Raw genomic sequence first — 24,098 nt, forward strand, 5'->3', positions numbered from 1 at the left:
TTAATGTTCTGTCAAGTTAAACAGAATGTACTGGATTTTTATAATCTAATCTTTGAATTTAATATGGTAGTGCTTGCTAGGATGTTTGCTGGCAATAGAAGGAGGGAAGCTGAATATGCCAGAAATTATATAACCCAATTGGATTCCGGTATACTAGAAATAATTTGAAAGCCATCAATAATGTTAATAGATTGTAATGGTCGTATGCGATCGAGACAGGAGTAGGTCTCATAAGATTCTGGGTATATTTCCTGAAATTTATCTTTCTTTGTGTGCTTTAAGAGTTGCAAAACCTGATTTTTAGTTGCTGAGTACATGCATTATTTACCTAAAATTTGGTGGTTCTTTTCATAAAATTGTTTAGTGAAAATGTGTCAAATAACAACAAGCATAAATAAAACATACATATGATATACATCCATGTCTGACAGGAAAAATGTAATCCTGATTTGTGATCAGAAAAAATACAGTAATATGCAAGGCCAGTTCATGATCTGCCATAAGATACTATAAATAATATATTTTCCCTTAAACTTGTTTTCATTTATTTAGGGTAGCACCCACAATATATTAGGCAATTTCCAAACATGCAAGAAGTGGGGACAGTTTTTGCCCTGAGTATCCTACAAGAAAACAGAACTTTGTGGAAGGGGAACAAGAAGTAATCTCTGTGATATAAAACTCCACTTCTGCTTTGATAGTGCCTCAAACTTATATGACTTCTCCCACTCTGAAGAGAGAGTTTTTTGTTTGTTTGTTTACTTTTGTGCAAAACCCATCTTGGAAAACCAAAGTAACTGGTACCATAATAGAACTCTGAGTAAATTATTTACTGGAAATAGCAAAAGGTAATTTAAAGTCTTTTACATAACCAAACAATATTTGCCAGTAGCCAGATATGGTAGCTCTTTGCACATAGACTAGAGGACCCCACTGTGTTGTCACAACAGTTTTGAGTCATTACCGAAATAGACTGATTACTTAAATCACACCTCATTCAAATAATGCTCTGTAATATAGTCCACTCTGGGTATGAGTCAGCCAGCTTACAAAAATTTCAAACCCTGGCATGTCTTTGGTGTGACTTTTTCTGTTTCTTTTTTCCATTCTTTTATTTTTCTAAACTTCTCTTTTTTGATTTCCTCATCTAAGATTTTTGCTGTTTCCTATTGTTATCATTCAAGCATTTCATACTGACTTTTCAAAGCAATGTAATCAATTCAGAATAACATTAAAATAAGGCACTTTATAATTAACTTCAGGTCTTTCTGATACTTGCTTTTTGTAGGGTATGCAAAATTATTTCCTGTATGAATTTCAATAAGTTGACATTCTATAGAGCTTAATAAAATTTTATCCCTGAAATGATGATTCCTCTACACAATGGCAAAATTGCAGAAGCAGCTTCTCCCATGGAAGATATTTAAAAAGGGAAAAGGCAACAAATGGTCAATATGGTAAATGTAACTTGTTCCATTCCCAGATGTCTCAGAGAAAGTGTTGTACTAGACACAGCCTCTTCCCAAACACACATAGATAGTGACTAAAGATTGTCCCTTTGCACCAGTCAGAACATGTATCCATCATTCCCTTTTGGGAGAAGAATTTAACTCATACTCCTTTAAACACGAGCATCTGGGACTGGCCGAGGTTCTATCTTCCATTCTTTTTAAAAGATGTTATTGATAGAAGACAAAATGTTGGAATTAGTTGCAGTGAGTAGGATGAATTCACCCAGGCTAGTATAAAAAGGAGTAAATTACATGTCCCTGCAACAGCCGTTCCCACTGTTGACCCTAAAAGAGAGCAGTGTATTGCTACTGCCTGCTCTCCTTCAGTTTTTCCACCAGAAAGAGAAATCATGGCCAGGACTCCACAGAAACTGTTCAGCAGATGCACTTTGGGGCTATGCAATCCCCAAGCAGAGGGGAGGTTAATGCTGTTTCCATAGACCATGGCTATACATTTCCTTTCTGGCAAGATTTCTGCTACAGGGGTCCTATCTATGAGTTTACAGAAACAGAAGCTGCCGTAGACTAATAGTGAATCTGGGCTACTGACTTCATCCCCACTATACGAGGAAAGATGGTGCAGCCAACACTAAAAATGTCCCTCGACCCCCTTAGCCTCAGAGATGTGGAGGTCTTGTCTGGGTCAGCAGGAGAAAGAAAACTCTTGCCCATTTAAGGATAAGGCCCCCATGCCTCCCCTCTTTGTGGGATTGAAGAGGAGAGGAGAAGAGCTCTGTGGTTGACTTGTTGGACAGAAGCGAGTAGCATAAGCCTATTGGCTCCTGAACATCCATGGGGAGGGTTATAAGATCTTCCCTATGCCTGAGGGCACCATTCTAGTCAAGAAGTAAAGGGTCTTGCTGTGGGCCTCATGCTAAATGCCTACTTGGAGCTGGGAAGGGATTTTTCTGTCACTGCCAGATTGATCAGGGCTGTGTAGGGTTTTTTGCCTTCTCTTCAGCACCCCAGGAATCCAGTGGGAAGAGTAATTTCTAAAGTTCATTTTGTTGCAGCTTGACCGGTGCCCCAGTGAAGGCAATCTTTCAATATGGGTCGAGCTCCCAGGATTAGGGGAGGCATCTCCTAAAGAAGGTGAGGAATGGGGTTGTATGGAGTATATATCCTAAAGAAGGTGAGGAATGGGAATGTATATCATGGAGTAAACCCCTTTTTGCGAGTCCCTTAACTCACAGATGGGAATGGGGGGCAATAGGGCCTCAGTAATAATGCTGGGACCACATTAACAGGCTGGGGGGCTGATGGCAGCCACTCTGCCAGGAGGTATGGATTATAAAGGAGGGATTACCAGCACGGGACAAGTTATTGCTGGATAGTTCGCAGATGTTTTGCCTAATAAAGTTGCAGCCTAGTTAAACCATATTCCTGGTTAAACCATATTCTTTTCTTTCTTCCTGTCATATCTGGGGCAATGGTGTATTATTGCCACTCAACACACATACACCATTTAAAAAATAACAAAATCTACCTAACTAAAAGAGAAGGAAAAGAAGAGGGAAGCGGTAAAGAGAAACAACGGGAAAGATATAGAGAGGAATTCTAATTTTCTGTACCATGCAATCTACACATCCCAAAATGGATTCAGAGATTTCATATACTTGTAGTCCAGAAAAAGTTGCTCTGTTTTATTAAATCTTCTAGGATACTGTTTTACTATAAAGTCAACCCTCTCCAAAGCAGCTACTTTTGATGTCAGTGGTCCATTCTTTTTCGCACTCCGGGACTGTAATCTTTCCATTGCCTAAATATGTGTTCCTCTTTAAAATTTTAATTCTCATTATCCCCCATGTGAAAGTATAAAGGCTATAGGTGTGTGTAGCATCAGATTTATTTTTTCCCACAACTTTGATCCAAACCCATGAATGATTATTTATTATTCTCATTAATTGGGGTGTGACAGCGTACTCAGCACTGCAAAATAAAGGAAGCGATTAGAAGATGAACCATACTGCCATTATTCTTTGTAGGTGAACCAAACTTTGGGCTTAAATTGAAGTTTAGCTGAACCTAATATGTTATCAATAATGAATTGTGTGTCCTCTACCTCTGACCCCTTGACCCATAGGAAATGTGTTGAAATAGGCAGGAAGAGAATACTTGTGACTGATGGAGGGCAGATGTTTTCTGTGATTGATAATGACCTAGAGAGATGCTTTTAGCTTATCAGGAACTACTTGTTGTTACAGATGTTTTCTGCCATAAGATAGCTTTATGTTTTCAGTTAAGTTAATCAATATACTATAATAAGGGCTTCACTGGTGACTCTCTAATTTTCTTTGTCTCTTTTCTGTAATCACACATGATATACAAGAAGATGCCTTTCTGAAAGGTAATTGGGAATGAGTTAGGTTGCAGGACCACTTCTCCAGATCAGTTTGGTGATGTATGGTCCTTTCTTCCTGTTTTGTGCTCTTTTGACCTTTGATTAATTTTTTTTTAATAACAGCTGATTGAGCCTGTTTATCTGACCTCTTATTAATAACAGAATCAGACCTTCATAGAACAGCTCTAACAATTTTTAAAAAGAGAGGTAATACAATTTGGATATAAAAGGCATTGGATGAAATTTTCTCCCTTTGAAATCCAGGACAGTTTTACTATTTACTTCAATGGCAGCAAAGCTAAGACAATGCTTTTCTTATTATTTAAAGAGGTTTAACATAAAAATTGTATTTTAAGCATGGATATAAATGGCATGGGAACTGTGATGTAGCAATGGGGGCAATTTTAAATTTTTGGGTGACAAATAATTTTATTTTTAAAATTGCTAAATACACGTAGTCTAGAGAAACAAGAAATGGTAGGTCAGCTCTTACTAATTGTTTCTCTTCCTGCCAAATCAGAGAAAACCCAAATCAAAAATGGAATTATTGATACCAGCTACTACTGAGTTTATCTCAAGAGCGGTAACTCCCACTAATTATGTCGTGGGGTTCTTTTATGGACCTTATGGGACACTATAATCAAGACCAAGCAAAATAATCACAATATTATCCCTGACAGAATACAAGTGGTTAATAAATAGTTATAATTTAATATAATTATATATATGTGTATAATATTAAATACTTAATAAACTGGTTACTTTTGTTGCACTCTCTTCTGTATGTCACTCAGTGAAGCTCTTTAGCAAATATTACACCTCTGAGAGTGAACTGCCTTTGGGGTGTTCTTCATTTGATAATTTAAGACCAAAGTGTATTGCTCCCCCAAATTATTGTGAATCCAATCTCAGAATCTTATTTGCTACTTAAAAACGGCTTATGATTGTGCAAAAGAATTTGTATAGGGATAGGGGGATCCTGTTTGGTTATTAATAATAAACTAGACAGTTTATAATTGGGCAATGTAAGTATTTTTAACTAAATCCTATGAAATCGAAGAAAATATTTAAACCAGTGATTTAGAAGAAGCCATTTAACGAGCAAGTAAGAAGAGAAATCCACTATATCTCTGTTTACTAATGTTTAGTCCCTTCCAAGAATACGTAGTCTACTCGTTTGGTGATTAACAGGAGAAACTATTAGTATTTTAGGGTACAACAGCAATTTCATCTCCTAGTAACATCATTACAAGAGTTTAAATCCAATTCTTTGGCAGTGTCTTAGTTAACTTTCTGTCACCAATTCACAGTAAAGTCTTGGGGAGGATTTTCCATAGGTTGTTTTCCCTTGATCCTGCTCTCTCTCTCTCTCTCTCTCTCTCTTTTAAATCCATCTGTGGCAGCTTGCTTGTAGAGATGGACAGGATCAGTTGCTCAGTACTTGCAGTTTGGGCAGGATAGTGGAAGGTATGTGTGAGGCATACTCACTTAGGAGGTTTTTATGCCACTCTCCTTCCTATTTCTATCAAGTTATAGGAAAACAAACCTCCTTCAGACTTGTCTAGATGCAGAACTGGTTGCTGTCACTGTTTCATTGGCTCCATGGCTTCAGGATTGGCTTAGGTGACATCTTCAGCTCCAGAATATATGGTCTATCTAGTATATATGCAACATTTCTAATCGCCTTTGTGAGGAGGGGAAGCATCAGATAAAGTTTAAAGTTTATTTTAACTCTTTCTTTTTGTTCAGTCCTCTTTCCGAGACGTTCCTTCAATTATATTAGAGTTTAACAGGAAATTAAATACTATTTTCAAAAAGTCCAAATATTTTATAGTTAAAGTTTTTAGTTCTTAAAATAATCTTTTAAATTAAATAACCTTTAGAAACTCCTGAGCTTAAATAGTTATTAAAGCAGTTACTGGCTCTTTATAACAATTTGTGAGAGATTTTTTTGTCTTCCTGAGAGGGGTGAGAGTTGCTTGAGCACTGCCAGTAATTAATTAATTTTCCCATTTACATAAATATTCTTTACTTAAATGGCTTCTTACATTACTAACTAGTTTAACAAGTTGATTAGATTCTATGTTGGTATATAAAACATTTTATAATAGCAATGATATTGGGAGGCACTCATTTAAATAACATATTTGCAAGTATGCATTTCACAATGGAATTTGCCATGTCAACATTTAAGAAATAAAGAAAAGTTTAAAACATTTTTAACTACACATGTTTTTGCTCTAAAGCTTTAAGAACACAAGCAGAAGCTTTTTTAAAAAAAGACATTGGGACAGCCCCCTCTAAAATCTAGATTTATTGCTCTGATAACACACCCTACATTCCATTTTATTATTAGGTCTCTTTCTAAACCATGAATGCTATACATGGATTTTATGTTCAAGGAGGTTATAATCCTGACATTTGCTTGTCCTTGGACGGCAGAAGCAGAAACCTTCTGAAATTTCTTTGATTAGCTTAAATGCTTTGTAATATAACTAGCTAAACACATATATTGTTATATTTCAAAGCATCCTGGCTATAACATTCTTGTAGCTCTATCTTAATATTCAGTAAAGGCACAAACAGGTTTGTAACAACCAAATATTAAAATAAGTTATAAGAAATATATTAATATCATTTTTGCATTAATATTGAATTCTTTCTCCTACCACATGGCCATTTCCGTCACCTGCCAGTCACCAAAGTTAACTGCAGTGAAGACATACCCTAAAGGAGATACAGAAGAAATGGCTGGGGAATTTGGAAGAGAAGCAGAAAGCAAGAGAAGGGAGACATGAAAGCAGAAATAGGAAGAGATATAGGACTGTGTATTGACTTTGTCAAAAGCATAAGATAGATCATGGAGGATGAACACAGAGACAGCAAAACCTGAAGATCCTTATATATTTTTAATTATTCATCTACAGTTTGACTACCACGCGTGTCAGGTTTTCTCACTGGAAAGAAATATTGATGATTTTATGCAAATCACTTGACCACAAGATTCCTTGTTGAAGCAAAGCCATAGAGATCATGCAAGTTGTACATAACCATCAGAGTTTTCATTGACTTAAGTGAAATTTATTGTGTGAGTAAGGAAAACAGGACTTGACCCTTAAGCATGAATGCACATTCTCCTGAATATAAAACAGAACATTTATTTAATATTTTTCTTTGCTGTTATTTAAAAGTATTTGTCTTTTAATAAGGGTGTCATCCTATGAGCTTCCGTATAGACCGGTACAATCTTCTGTTCATGAGTTTCATCTATCAATAAAATCACAGTCTTGTGTATAGGAGACAAATCAGACAATTGAAAATGCATTGTCATAATTTCAACATTATTCCACTACAGCATCAAATAGCAGGAGATGGGGCTGTGAGGGAGCAAATTCTTTGTTAACACTAATAGCTTTGGTAATGAGAAAACACAGTAAGAATTTTTTGAAAACATGTGAAAGAGGGATGGATTTACTTTTACATCAAATATATTATAAACTTTTCCCCAGCATGGAAAAACCTTTGAAGGCACATCAGGATTTTGTTTTCATAGATATTCCATAACTGTCTTAAGTACATTTTCAAACCCCATCTTAAAAATCCTGGACTGTTAATCACTTCTCTAATTATGTGTTTCAATACTTTGATTAATATTTGACTAATTATCAACAGTTTCTTCTATTTGTATTTTCTTGATCTGTTCTTACTTGAATGTGATGAAGTCTGGATGTTCCCCAACAGCCATGATGCTTCAGATTCAAATCCTCCTTTCTCCCACAAAGGAATTCTACTGAAGTGAATGGGACTTACTTATGTGAGAAAGGCGAGAAAACTTTGCTGCAGAATAGATACCTCAGCATGTAGAAGCAAAAATGACAGTCAAATTAAATCATTTGAAGTAAATGGAAGTTCCACATGTGGGTGGCTTGCAGGAGCTCATTCCTAAATAATATATAATTTTATGGGTGGCAGATTGAGATGATGGGAATGAGGACTAAAAATAAAAAATCTAATACATATATAACACAGCATGAGGGTTTGTCCTGGTTTCATATTAAACACTCATCAGTTTATACATTCATACTCTTTAAAAAGGAGAATAATAACTGTAATGGGTGAAATAACCTATTACTAAAAGGTCTAATAGTTGGTCGATAACATAGTAGGTCAACAAATAGTAATTCAACAGGAAATTTTATCAAAATTGCCTTATATGTTATCACATCAACCTTTAAATATATGCACATATTTAAAGAAACACATTTCTGAAGAACCTACAGGAGCATCGAATCTGCACTGGAATGTAAACTGTTTTTCACATCTATTATAAAACATTGTTTTCAAGTTGTTTCTGATCCAAATTTGAATTGATATTCCTGGTTCCATTATTTATGAAATCTTTCTAGCAAACCAGGATGAATATAATCAACACTGTGTTTTTCCAAGTCTAGATAAGAATTTTTTTGTTAAAACCAATTTGTGATTTTAGTATAATTCCACTAGAGAAATATGGATGGCATAACTTGAAGAATTGCAGATTTTACAATATGCTAAGATTGGCAATTATTTTAGCATCAAACCCACATAAATATGATGAAAATCAATGCTGCTATTTCCTAACAACATTTCTATTAAAAATAAATGTTTCAATTACCGTTAAAAAAGTAAACTTCAAAACACTATCTCTAAATGATCTAGCGATGGTCTAGTAGTTCTAATCAATTAAATAAAAAGTTAAAAGAAGATGCTCTGGGAAGATGGATTCATTTCACTGTCACAAGAATTAAAAATTAAATACCTTTGACAAAGACCCTGAGGCTCAAAACATTGGTCCATTTTTTATTCTCCCTTCCTCCAACCAGGTATGTAAACTTGACTTTTGAAGTGATTGATTGACTGACTGTTCTGAGCATTCACTCGTGATTTTTAGAGTAAAAGTATTTTTTTATTTTTGTTTCATGAAAAATATCATCCTTGTGTACTAATAAATCATATCTTGTGCTCACTAGGACCTTGACTCAGCAAAACACTTAAACTCATATTTAAATCTATCCCTATTCAGCAAAGGACTTCAGCACATGCTTAACTTTATACTCGTACCCCCATCCCACTGACGGCAGTGGGGTGCATACCTGGGCATCTCAGCACAGAATAAAGGCCAGAGGGAACCGCAATATTTTTCCAATATTTTAATTTTGCATAATGATTCTTTGGTTACATTAAATTACTTCCCTTCTCACATACTGTAGTGTAGTCATCTATCTACAATGGGACAATATTTCTGATATATATCTCAGTCATGCAATTTGTATTTGTAGGGGCTTTGTGCTGGGAGAGAAGCTGAGCCCTGATTGGGGGCGGGGCTTCTCTGAGTAGGAGTCCGATAAAGGTAGCCAGCCAGTCGTGCAGCGGCATTTGAATTGCTTACATAGTTCCTATTTTTAAGAAAGGGAAAAAAAGTGATCCGGGTAACTACAGGCCTGTTAGTTTGACATCTGTAGTATGCAAGGTCTTGGAAAAAATTTTGAAGGAGAAAGTAGTTAAGGACATTGAGGTCAATGGTATATGGGACAAAATACAATATGGTTTTACAAAAGGTAGATCGTGCCAAACCAACCTGATCTCCTTCTTTGAGAAAGTAACAGATTTTTTAGACAAAGGAAAGGCAGTGGATCTAATTTACCTAGATTTCAGCAGGGCGTTTGATACGGTGCCACACGGGGAATTATTAGTTACATTAGAAGAGATGGGGATCAATACGAAAATTGAAAGGTGGATAAGGAATTGGTTAAAGGGGAGACTACAGCGGGTCCTACTGAAAGGTGAACTGTCAGGCTGGAGGGAGGTTACCAGTGGAGTTCCTCAGGGAACGGTTTTGGGACCAATTTTATTTAATCTTTTTATTACTGACCTCATGATTTTGGCAATTAATTGACCTTTAACTATTCATGGTAAATAGGCCCAATGGCCTGTGATGGAATGTTAGATGGGATGGGATCTGAGTTAACTCAGATAATTCTTTCCTGGGTATCTGGCTGGTGAATCTTGCCCACATGCTCAGGGTTCAGCTGATCGCCATATTTGGGGTCGGGAAGAAATTTTCCTCCAGGGCAGATTGGAAGAGGTCCTGGTGGTTTCTTGCCTTCCTCTGTCGCATGGGGCACGGGTCACTTACTGGAGGATTCTCTGCACCTTGAAGTCTTCAAACCATGATCTGAGGACTTCTATAGCTCAGACATAGGTGAGAGGTTTATTGCAGGAGTGGGTGGGTGAGATTCAGTGGCCTGCATTGTGCTGGAGGTCAGACTAGATGATCATAATGGTCCCTTCTGACCTTAATATCTATGAATAAATTTACGATTGTGAGTAAGGCATTTTACTGTTTGTGGTCTAAACGAGAGGAAACTAATTTTAAAAGAGATTTTCTTTCTTCTCCTCTCGTGTTGTTAACTAAGGGCAAGGTTAAAATTTATTTGTGAGCCCCAGCTGTGGATTTCCATACATTAATTTGTCTGGAAGTTAAACCTTAGCTCTGAATTCTCTGGTTTTATAATGCTTGCTTTTGGAATAATTACAACATTCTTGTAGTGTTTTTACTCTTAAATTACTGAGATGCACTCTTAACCTGCTTAGCGTAGTTGTACTTTTACTCCAGTATGGCATAAGTTTTTATCTTGAAATATACAGTAAATATAAGAATATTATAAAATCCATAGTGTTAAAAATATACAGAATATTTTAAATGTTTTTTAAAATCAGAAATATGTGCAGTTACAGAACATAACTTTTCTCTCCACTGAAACATATTGCTGCACAATTTCACAATACTGGTATTAGCAAGGGTTAATGGAACAAGAATATCCATGTTAAAACCTATTGTACCCTGGATATAAACACAAACCTTGTGCTGATATACAAATTATTATAGAACAGATGGTGAGCAGAAGAAATCAAAGAAATGAAAATGTCTGAAAGAAGTCAGCAGAATACTCAAAGGGTGGAAATAATGTATTTCTACTGTGGATGTTAATCTTGTCACATTTTCTGATAGCATTGCCATTTCCATCATATAGACATTTTGAATGCTGGCAAAGAGATTAAACAAAGTGTTTGGACGCTCTCATTCTGCACCTTTTGCAATCACTGACAGTGGCTGTCAGGGTTCCTTCTCCACTCTGAACTCTGGGGTATAGATGCGGGGACCCGCATGCAAAACCCCCTAAGCTTAGTCCCAAGAGCGAACGAACACAGAAACAAAGAACCCAAAACAAAGCCTCTCCGCCCACACATTTGAAAGTATCTTTTGTCCCCATTGGTTCTTTTGGTCAAGTGCCAACCAGGTTATTTGAGCCCTTACAGGTAAGGAGGAATTTTAGGCTACCCTTATGGTTATGACAGTGGCATATTAGATCACCCTTTGGAACAAGATTCAAACACCTTGTGGCAGTTGGTTCATAATGAAGAAAGGATCTTCAATCAAATACAAAGTCTGGCAATTACTGTCATCAAAGGTAACTTGGTGGTTCTATCAAAAGTTGAGTGTTTCTGTTGACGTAAAATGATAGGTGGTTCATTATCTATTTTAATTATTATTAACAAATGTGTCAGAACTTAATCCCTGCCCACAGATCTTACAGTCTCTCAATTACTCAAATGTAGCCCCTGACCTTGCAATTCACTGTATTTGGGTGCACTGCAGCACCCACATGGACCTCAGTGAAGTCAGGCTCTGCATGGGTTGAGGTGTTTGCCCTTCAGTTCTCTTGCAGGTGCAAACACACAACATGAATATGCATAAAGAAAGGAGTAGGGAAAGGAGGCAGAAGTGTTAAAATAAATAAAAATAAAGTGAGTAATATTACGTAACGAACAAGTCATTATACTGAAAGGACAAGAGAGACCAGGAAATATTGAATAGGGTCTATAAGTAAGAGTGGACATAAAATTAGATATGGCAGCCAAGAAGAGCTAAGGTATTTTGGGCTGTATATACAGCACAGAGGCATCAGGTTAGAAAGCAGGCCCGTTAAGTAACAGATCCTTACTGTATTGCTTAGATGTGATTACTCCTGGAATTCTGTGTTCGATTTTAGGTAGTGTGTTACCAGAAAGTATGCTGAGTAACATAGAAATTGATTCTGAAAACCACCCCTGAAGAGTCTGGGGTGGGTGGAAGAGGGATTGCATCTGGGAATGAAGAAAGAAAGAAATCAAATTTTAACAGTGTCAGAAACTTTTTCTCTCTAGTCTGGGATGGAATAACACCAGATAATTCAAAGGGACGCAGTACAAAACATTCTGCTCCATAGCTACGTTTAGTGGTTTTGCACGCGGCTAAATACTTTTTAGTTTCAATATGTGAAGTAGGCCACTGAACCTAGCAAGTAGTAAATGTTTATTATTATCTCTCTCGAATGATAATTGTTTGTATTTTGACATTTGATTTCCCCCCAATTTACAGATATTACAGTCACTACTAACATTGACTGACCCTCAAACAAATATTCCTTAGAAACTAAAATGACCTTTTGTTAACACAGTTGTCCTTTCTGTATTGTTTTTCTTCAAAAATGAGCATTCCAAGTTTTTCCTCTTAACAGTAGCAATTCCTCCATCCCGAGGTAATGCCCCCGGCCATCCAAAGCAAACAATGTAGACCCTGCTTCTGTACACATTGTGGTGCTGGTATTGTTAAGCGACATCCACACATGTAATGTTAGTGTGAGTGGTCACACACAGTTACTTTACATTGAATTTTTTGCTTGTAAATTGCAATTGGCTTATGCTAAAAAAGTACCATGGTGAAATTAAAGTAGTAGTCAACAGGAGTGGAGTGTGTTTAATGTTCCCATACTTTACCCTTTGCAGTATGGAGGCCTGTTCTTTGGCTCTAGAATTGAAGTGATATCTCAGAGTGTGGATGCATGTGTTTGTATTAACTGGCTCAAGCTAATGTTCCCAGGTCCAAAACCAAATACCAGCTGGGAACTCTATGATATGAAAAGTGTGAAAAATTGCATGGCTCCAGATGAAATGGCCAGCCAGGAGCATACTGTTGGCTCACCTCATGCATTGGCTGCTTATTAAGCAAGAGGATCCTTGCTTGATTCTTGGCTACAGCAATATTCAAGACAGAGAAAGAGTTTGCAGGGAGCTTGCTAATTGATTTTAAGCTACTTGTGGTGTTTGTCCAGCTGGAAGGTGTAAAAGGAATTTGGAGGTCGGGGCTGAAGACCTCCAAAGAGGTTGGGACTAAACAGCAGCCAAGAGGTAGGTATATAAAAGAGAGCAGAGCATGTAGGCTTCTAGAGCAGTGTGTGGGCATGATAATGTTACCATACTTGTCTATATAAAACAGAAGGTAAACAGTAGCAGAAGTTTAGCAAACAAGCAACTAAATAGCTGGGTTTAAATTCTGTGCATACCCAGGATTATTAGAGAGAGGGGGAAAAAATTAAAACAATGATCTTGGAGGAGATTATCAAAGGCACATTTTTTGTACATTTGAAAATGTCCCTCTTTAGAAATAAAGATGATTTAACTCTGACTCCTTTTAATGGGCTCAGTCTTGTAGGCTGCTGAGCACTCAGCTCCCCTTTTATAGCTGAGGGCACTCTACCCTGCCCAGGTGGTGCTCAACATCTGTCAGGATTGAGGTTACTATCAGCAGAATACTCCGTCCTCTCCACTTTGTAATAACTTTGGCCCCAGTCCTGCTTTTAGTTTTGCATGGGTGCAAGGGTCTACCGGAGTAGAGCTCATTGCAGGATTGAGGCCATACACAATAAAAGTCAGATAGCTACAGAAACTGCAAAACCAGGGATTGCAGTCCTATTTTAAGATGTTACAGCAGCTGCAAGGCTGGTATCTGAATGCACTAGAGATCTCAGGTGGTAGATCAGTTGGGACCAAAGGGTTTTTACAGTGCTTGCTGTTTTTTCAATATTAGATGGGGATTATACTATATGTTTATAGTGGAATGCATTTAATATGGATAATGAAATTAATTCACTTTCAGTCTGATTGAAAAGCCATTGAAGTCAACAAGAAACTCTCCGTTGACTTCCATCAGCACTAAAATTCAACACTTCACTAGCAAATACCAAATGCGCTATCAAGGCAGTACGTATTTACCAATCATATATAATTTCTTTAATATTTTGCTGGTTTATTGAAAACTACTGTCCCATTTGCACCATGACCCAAATAAGTACCACAGTATTTTAGAATAACATATTTCCATTCTTTGAAGGTTTTAGGTCTCTCATATTTGTGCTTCTGAAAGTTGCTTTTCAACTTTCTGGGCAAGCCTTAGAATTCTGCAGGAGTATTCAAAGATTCAGCAAATGTGGCTGGATTTTTTTTTAATCAATTTTGTGTGTTCGGATTTAAAACCGTGAGAGTGGGGGCAGAAGAGACCATCCTGTAGCAATGAAACCTTACTTATTTAAAGATGATAAATCCGTACTAATTCCTTTGATTTCAACAGGTGTAACAGAGAGCAGAACTTGGACCCTGTGACCCAGGGACCTTTTGATGCATTCTGGCGGAGGGCACAGGGGATGCATAAAGTTTTACAGGGAACCCCCGGATGGGTGTATGTATAATATTTCACCAAAGGGTGGCATGTGAAATCTCTCCTGAGAGTCAGTAGCCTAGTGGTCATCATAATCCTTTTGAAATGTATGTATTGATAATATTTAAAGCAGGAGTTCTCTAACTGAGGGTCGGGACCCTGCAGGGGGTTGAGGTTATTACATGGGGGGTCGCGAGCTGTCAGCTTCCACCCCAAACCCTGCTTTGCCTCCAGCATTTATAATGGTGTTAAATATATAAACAAGTGTTTTTAATTTGTAAGGGGGGTTGCATTCAGAGGCTTGCTATGTGAAAGGGATCACCAGTAAAATAGTTTGAGATGTATCTGTGTTGGAAATTATGTTCTCAAGGCCTTGGCGTGTATCTGTGTTGGAAATTATCTTTCTCAAGTCCTTGGTGTTAAGGCAGGTTAAACGGGAACCTCAGGTGGGTTCCTTCCAGGCTTGTCTAGAGTTATCATGATTTATTATGATAATTTTTGAAAAGAACATTAAATATCACATTTTAAGTTTTAACTTAATTTCTAACTATTGTGCATCAGGATGAGATCTATGGTGGGGGGCAGATTATCCCATGTCCACCTACTGTGTGAGTTTTAAACCTTCCCCTTAAGCATCTAATACTGGCCACAGTCAGAGACAGGATACAGGACTAGACAGACTTAAGATCTGATTCAATATGGAAATTCCCATGTTCCTACAGAAGTTTGTAACAGTCACTGGATACTTAGAACAACACACATTAACTGTCCTGATTCTTTTGACATTTTATCATTTCCAAGCTCACAATTATATGTTAATGAAGACATGATTATTAAGAATTATCAAACATATAGTTATTAAGGATTAATGGATGTATTATTGTTACATAGGCCCTGATCCTTCAAATACCAAGGCAACTTATTAGTTACTAAGGTATGTGAATAATTTCAATGGGGCTTACTCCCATAAGCAAAGATGCTCGTATCCATAAATCTATACAAAATCAGGCCATAAAACCTTTAGATGGTTTGATTTTCTTTCTTTCTTTCTTTCTAAATTATATACTAGCATTAAGAACAAATTTAAAAATATTGATTGAAATCTTGGTACCACTGAAGTCCATCTGAATGTTTTGACATTGATTTCAGTGTGGCCAGGATTTCAGCCATAATCCATTACCATAAATAAAAATACAGGTCATATAATGCAAAGGAGCCATATTTAGCATTTATGAATGTTATTTTATTTGTAGACTGAGTCTTTTGTGACATTAACTCTTGCGTGCACTGATGTGCGCTATGTTATTTTCATGACATGGGTTTGCTTAGCGTGTATTAGATACCAGTACTGGGTATGTTTTCAAAGTGAAAATATAGTAAATATTTTAAATCATAGGGCATCTGTGAACAGGGGTGCCCCAATCCAGACAGTAGCTCCCAGATGCATCATGCACATAACTGACATGTTGACTCTTGGAGCACATATGGTCCTGATTCATAGCCCACTGAATTTAATTGAAAGATTCCTGTTGAAACAGTGGCTTCTGGATCAGCTCCTATGGTAGCTCACACTGCAATGGTTACTTGCTAAACTCTTTAAAAACGTGCACTTACCCCATTCCCTGTGCCCATGCAGCTCTGCTGGCCAGTGTATATGTGGGGGGAGATAGGAGGCCATGACCTCATCTGCATCCCAAACCATCACATTTGGGATTCCGCTTGTATTTTCAGTTCATTTTCTAGTTTCTAAAAATTGTATAAAATCATATATAGTGGTGGACTTTTAAAAATAATGTATTTTAAATTTTAAAAAAATATACAAAGTGATGTCTGCCACATCAAAAATTCTGTAAGTCAGTCATTAGGGCTGTTAGTTATTAAAGCATCATGTGGTTTCACATATATAAAAGGCCATTATCTCCTGAGCTCATGCAGAGATTAGAGAAGTATAGTGTAATCCACTGGCTATTTGTATGGTCTCTTAAGATCTTTCTATCATGTATTGCCAGACTGGCTTAGGAGCTTGTTTTATGTTTTCCAAAAGTGATGGCAAGATTTAATTGACTGAAAATGTATATTGAATTAATAACCAGAAAAGCAATCTGTTATCCCATTTTCTCCATCATTTACAGTGGCTAAATTGTTTTTGAAGGGAATTTACACCAATCTGAAAGAAATAATGCACCCTGTTTGTAATATAACCTGCTTCTGTTGTTAACACTACTTTGAAGTCTATATCTTTGAACACTTTAACCAAAATATGGTTATTCTGCAATTTTAGTACCATATAATTGAGAAAATAAATGATACATTTCTAGATTTGGGGTCTGCTCCTGATCCCATTTACATGCATGGCTAAACTCCCACTAACTTCAATGCGTGTAGGACTTGGCAGTAAATTAGGGATCCTATACTATCAGTATTGTCTTCTGATTAATAAGTGAATGTTAAATATTTTTGATTCCAACAGGGAAAGGATCACTTGATGATTATCTGTTCTGTTCATTCCCTCTGAAGCACCTGGCATTAGCCACTGTCAGAAGACAGGATACTGGGCTAGATGGACCTTTGTTTTGACCCAGTATGGCCATTCTTATTTTCTTATTTCTACATGTACAGTTTCACCAAGTATCAACTCTATCAATTTTTACTACTTACAAAAAGAAGAAACAGAATCCGAACAATGCTGTTGGTCCATTACTAGATGGAAATGGTAAAATTATCAATAATAATGCAGAAAAGGCAGATTGTTCAATATATTTGGTGTATGGGGAAATGTCACTTAATGTTTCATAAAGCAATATATTATCTTGATCCTTATCATCCTGTTTGCAGTTTGAATAGGGAATGTATAAAATAATATTTGATGGTAACAATTTTGGATTGGTTGAAGGGGGGATACTGAAATGTAGCTTGATATGCTAACTGGTTTTCAGCCACAGGCAATCATTGTAATTGTTGCTGCATTAAGGTTAAAAGATATCACAGGATTTGTGAGGTTTTTTTGTTGTTGTTGTTTTTTTTCCAGGAGAGCAATCTAAATGCAAATTCTATATCTGAATAAAATCCAAGAAGCATGTATAAATGACACTCAGGGAAAAAGTTCAGTGGTAATGACACTCAATAAATTAGTCTGTTGGAAACTTTGATTGTGAAACCATATCATTGTTTTTTTCTGATTCCCGTTAAAGTCCCTTTATGTTTATAAAGCAATGGTACAGAATGGGTTCTTTATGCCATAATAATCTAAATGTATATACATAGTCTGAACTAAAATCAGGAAAGAGATCTTACCTGATGTCAGTTATCAATGAGTTCTGAATCAAGTCTTCAATTTATTTCATTCAAGGTAGCATTGCAAAACACATGAATAATTGGAGTCATAATAAAGACTGTGGCTGCAGGAAGCAGCAGCCAGCGCATCCCTTGGCCCACACCGCTTCCTGCAGACCCCATTGGCCTGGAACGGCGAACTGCGACCTGTGGGAGCTGTGATCGGCCGAACCTACGGACGCTGCAGGTAAACAAACTGTTCCAGCCTGCCAGCGGATTTCCCTGATGGGCTGCATGCCAAAGGTTGCCGATCCCTGTTGTAGTAGAAGGTCTAGAATCCAGCTCCCTCTCTGTTAGCTGCGTTGGCTCTGGACAACTAAAAAAATCAGATAAAATCTTATTTTTGTCACTGAAGTGAAATGTGACATACGTTCAAAAACAACCTTAATGCTTCCCTGTATTCCTGCCACTCCTCAAATTATAATTCAGAAAACTTTACACCTATCCACTTTATGTCATATGTATTTTCAGTATGAGCTACAAACACTCACAAAGCCACCTCATTTCCACAGCACATAGCCAGTATGCAGACCCAGCTGTAGAACCGCCTCCATTTCACTGCACTATAGAGGCCAGAGACACCAGTATTTTATCTATGATCCGCTGTGTAAAACCCAGAGACACAATCATCTCCCATTCCAAATTCCCACTAGGTTCAAGAGACCATACATATATTTTGGATGCCCAGGTAACGAGAGCAGCCAAGAGTACTTTTTTCATCCCTCGCTGGGAGTTTGTGACCTGATCCTTTGTACACAGTTATCCATGTTTTTTCACCTCAACATTGGACTATTGTAATGCAACCTACGTGAGGGAAAACCTGAAGACTATTTTGAGGAACAGCATTGAATTTAGCATCTCTGGGGCTCCAAGATCTCTGCTGACTGCCAATACATTTAAGTGCAGTTTAAGATGTCCATTTTTTTTAAGAGCTGTTAGTAAAGCAGCTGAGCTTTCTAATTAGATCTCTTTTAAATCAGAATCCTAAATAGTTTGGATCCTGCCTGCCAGAGAGATCCCATCTTTGTTTGTTAAAGACCACAGCTGTTCTGTTTAAGTTTCAGTATCTATCTAGTTTAGGGCCTGATCCAAAGCCCATTGTAATTAATTTCAGTAGTTTTGGATTAAGCTTTTATATTGTCCCCACTACTGCAATGTCTGTGTGCATCACAAAACTGTGAAGCGTACAGATTAACATCTCTCACACTGTCTACTGACCTGCTGTGACTTGGCTCCATAGTTGTTTTTTTCCCCCTTCATTAATTGGTTTGCATTTCCTTTTTTTGTTGCTGTTATTATGGGAAGGGTTAGGTCAAAGAAGTGGGTTTTAAGGCAGATGAAATTGGCTGATGTCCAAATTGACAAGCCCTGTCATTTAACCACGAAGGGGCTGCATGCAAAATGTTTTCAATGAATCCCTCTCAACTTTGAAACCAGCTTCCCACCTTCATCTGGCAGAGCCCAGATCTCTTGGCTTTCTGGGAATACTGAAAAGCACATCTGCGTTCCCAGGCTTTTGACAACACCAAAAAAGGTATGTGGAGGAATTTGGGTGCTGGTGTTTTATTACTACTGAAAGTTCAATGTGGAAGGAGAATCTATAATTTCTCATTTATAAATTAGTTGTTATGTGTGGTTTACTGTGTGTACAACTAGAGTGCTGTCTGGGCACATATTTTTTATAAAACCTCATTGTCACGGCTTGAGGATGAACTGTTCACCCCTTAGGTGACAAGTTTGTCTTTCTACACTTCACCCTGGGTGAAACCCTGCAATCCATCCACTGTTAGACTGGATCCCTGGGCTGCAACCCCTTGGTCCCTGCCCATATTAATGACATAGGCCCAACTTGGCTTATCACCTGTAAAAGTTTCCGTTGGGTGGCCTGTGACCACAACTTTTGCAGTGACACAGAAACAGCTTCTTCAAAACAAAGTATTATTTATTCATTCCTCAAACATGCAAAACACATAGAGTAAAGGGTAAAAATAATCAAAGGTCTACACACGTGAACATTACTTACACCTTTGTACGTTTTCCTTGGCCGAGCTAACTCCATATCTGGCGGGAAAAAACAGACACCCCGCTGCAATTTCTACTTCTTCCCCTCTGTGTGTTTGCTGAGCTTTTTCACTGAAACACGCCGGGCAGCCTCTCCTAGCTCACCCAACCCTGCACCCCTTTTCTAGGAACTTTGAGGGTTAGGATCTTCTTTGATGCCAGGCTATAACCTTGGGAAGAGTAAACCATTCTAGCCTGGATGGAGCCAGACAGGCAGTTGTTTCCATATTGATGGCCCAGCCATTGTATCCTCAAGGAGTTTTATCTTTGCCATTGTTGAATTTCCTATGGGTTTCTCCCTTAACACCCGCCTTTCATTTAACTCCTGTGGGTCAAGCAGGTTACTATCACACAGGTAACCTAAGGGGCATTTGATATTTATAAAAATAATACACACAACTTCCTCATTCTCCACACTCATGGCATGTTTTTCTGGTAATCATTGTTCATGTTCATCAAAGAATCTCAGTAATTAAGAAAAGACTTATTGAAACCATGATGAGCAGTTACCATCTTTTTTTTGTTATCAAGTTAACTGATAGTACTTGCAGCTAGCACTCTTAATTGCTATTTAGCAGTTCTTCAATGGTTCAGTCCAATAGGAACTGGCAGGCCATGTGCCCTCATCTATCTCAGCTTGTTATTGGCTAATGCAAATGCTCATGTTTTATCATCTTGTTTGTAATCAATGACTTTGAAGAGAAGTTTTACAGAAAGTTAATTGCACATGAAGGGAAAGAAGTATCATATAACACAATACCTTCTCTGAATAATTTCTCAGTGACAAAACATGGCAGTCCATTTGCTCATTGTAAAGTCTACCTAATCAATTTGTTGCATGCCTTAACTTTTCTCCACCTTCACTTGCAGTATATCCCAACTTGTAGAGCGTCACAGTACTAGGTGGTAATTGACTGACTGGCAATCATAGGATGTACAGGGACTTTGTTTTAATTAAATTATCCAAGCTTTTAAATGACACAAAATGATTTTAGCCTTTCAATCATTAGATACTTTAGCTTAATCCTAAATTTAATAAACATTTTCACGAATATCTAGTCATATCTGACAGTTGTGCGTTTCAGCAAAATGCACCCTATGGCTATAATAACACATCATAATTTAAATAGCTTTTTCTATACATTTTGTCATTTGAGATTTATAACTAAGTAATCATCTGTTCTCTTACTCAATCAGAATAGGAGTGCATGCAGCAAAATATTTGATTCCCACTTCGAGAGATCTGTCATAAGAAACTGTCTGAAATTAAAATGCTCATTTGTCTTTGCACCTTTGAAACCTGCAGTGCTGGTGAAACCAAAATACCTGAACATATCATACTGGACACAAAATTTGGAAAGAAAACCAGCTGAAAGATAGATCCAGGAGTAGATCCAGTGGAAGATGATATACCTAAAGCTTTCTGCTCCTGATGAGAACTTCTAATAGCATAAAGAAAGAGTTGGGTTTCCTGGACCTGTTCTGTGAGAGATAGGACTGAAGCCCCTATTTACTTAAAGCGGATTGCAGGACCACAGCTGCCAGCTCTGAATAAGCTGCCCTTGTTCCTTTAGCTAATTGGAGCTTCTCTGCATCTTCCTATTATTGACACAGATTGATGTCATTAACTTAAGACAACTTCTTTCATCTGAGAAGGTTTTGTTCTTACATGACAAGGAAAATAATAGTACAGTATGCAGATTTTACTGTAGATAGACTCACTGTGCTTATCAATAAATGTAATTTTAATGAAGCCATGAGAAAAGCAATACTTAGAGTTGTACTTTCCAAGGGAACATATAAATGTTAACTGTCAAGGAAAATTGGCAGACTTTTGTTTTCCTGAGGGAGCACTATTGGAGAAGGATAATTCCCCCCAAACAAGTAATAACATACATTTGTATAATGGACTTTTAAAAATCTGTCTATGTCATTTTCAAGGTACTCACTACCTTGGTATGCAAGCACAATAAAATATTAGGGGGTGAACTTGAAAACATTTATTGCTGACTGTAAGAACATAAAAGCTACCATACTATGTCAGCCCAATGGTCTATCTATCCCAATATCCTGTCTCCAATAGTGGCCGGTACCAGAGCTTCGGGGGAATGTACAGAACAGGGCAATTTTGGAGAGATCCATCCTTGTCTTCTTTGCCCGGCTTCTGGCAATCAGAGGTTTAGGGTCGCCCCAAGCATGGGGTTACACCCCTGACCATCTCGGCTAATAGCCATTAATTAATCTAGTTCTTTTTTAACCCATTTATACTTTTGGGCATCACAACATCCCAGGGCAATGAGTTCCTCAGGTTAAGTATGTTTTGTGAAAAAGTACTTCCTCTTGTTTGTATTAAACCTACTAAGCTTATTAATTTCATTGGGGGACCCCGGTTCTTGTATTGTGGGAAAGTGTAAATAACATTTCTCTGTTCCTGTTTTCCACACCATTCATGATTTTAGAGACCTCTATCATATCCCCTTTAATTGTTTCTCTCTACACTGAACAGCCCTAATCTTTTTAGTCTCTCCTCGTATGGAAACTGTTCCATACCGTTGATCATCTTTGTTCCCTTTCCTGAACCTTTTCATGTTCCACTATGTCCTTTTTGAGATGTGGCCACCAGAACTGTTCATGGAAGCCTAGAATACAGGAGAAAGGTCACCATGTATTCTAGGCTTCCAAGGTCACACAGGACTAGATGACCTCCTGAGGTTTCTTCTAACCCTAATCTTCTATGATTTGTGTGATGTAGCAAAGACTTGAACCTAGGTTTTACAAGTCCTAGGCTAGTACCCTAACCACTGGACCATCCTTCCTCTTCTACCATGCCTGTTTTATGATATATAAAAACACAACAAAGAAACACATTATTCTCCTTTGAAAAAAAGTTGAATGACTGTGAGAGAAATAATAGTTGTTAGGGATTCTCATTTGCCTTTGGGTCTTACAGATCAGTGTAATGCTTTTTAGCTCCTTTGACTCAGATTCATAGACTTTAAGGCCAGAAGGGACCCTTGTGATCATTTAGTCTAATCTCCTGCATATTGCAGGCCACAGAACCTCACCAACCCACCCACTCTTGTAATAGACCCATGACCTCTGGCTCAATTACTGAAGTTCTCAAATCATGTCTTAAAGACTTCAAGTTACAGAGAATCCACAATTTACTCTAGTCTAAACAAGCAGGTGAACTGGGCCCCGGGCTTCGGAGGAAGGTGAAAAGCCCGGAGGGTCTCTGACATTCTGACCCCAGGGAAAATTCCTTCCCTACTTCAAATATGGGGATCAGTTAGACCCTGAGCATGTGGGCAAGACCCACCAGCCAGACACCTGGGATAGAATTCTCTGTAGTAATTCAGAGCCCTCCCTATCTAGTATCCTGTCTCCAGCAATTGGGGATTTTTGCTAGTAGGAGTCACAGATGGGCCACATGCTGTTGTAGGCAGTCTCATCATACCATCCCCTCCATAAGCTTATCAAGCTCAGTCTTAAACCAGTTAGGTTTTTTGCCCCTACTGCTCCCCTTGGAAGGCTGTTCCAGAACTTCACTCATCTGGTGGTCAGAAACCTTTGTCTAGTTTCAAGCATAAACTTGTTGATGACCATTTTATATCCATTTGTTTTTGTGCTAGGTTTGGCCCTTAACTTAAATGACACTTCTCCCTCCCTGGTATTTTTCTCTCTGATGTATTTACAGAGAGCCATCCTATCCCCCTTCAGGCCTTTGCTTGGTTAGGCTAAATAAGCCAAGCTTCTTAAGTCTCCTTTTGTAAGATAAAAGCTCCTTTTGTAGCTCACGAAAGCTTATGCTCAAACAAATTTGTTAGTCTCTATGGTGCCACAAGTACTCCTTTTCTTTTTGTGAATACCGACTAACACGGCTGCTACCCTGAAACCTTTTGTAAGATAGGTTTTCCATTCCTCTGATCCTCCTAGTAGCCCTTCTCTGCATCTGTTCCAGTTTGAATTCATCGTTTTTAAACATGGGAGACTAGAATTGAACACCATATTCCAGATGAGGTCTCACCAGTGTCTTGTATAATGGTACTAACACTTCCCTCTCTCTACTGGAAATACCTTGCCTGATGCATCCTAGGATTGCATTAGCCTTTTTCATGGCTGCATCACATAGGCGACTCATAGTCGTCCTGTGAACAAACAATACACCCAGGTATTTTTCCTCCTCTGTTGCTTCCAAATGGTATGTCCACAGCTTATAGCAAAAATTTGTGGTGTTAGTCCCTAAGCGTATGACATTTCACTTTGCACTAATACA

This window comes from Lepidochelys kempii, chromosome 2, assembly GCF_965140285.1.
Source record: "Lepidochelys kempii isolate rLepKem1 chromosome 2, rLepKem1.hap1, whole genome shotgun sequence".
Classification (NCBI taxonomy): Eukaryota; Metazoa; Chordata; order Testudines; family Cheloniidae; genus Lepidochelys; species Lepidochelys kempii.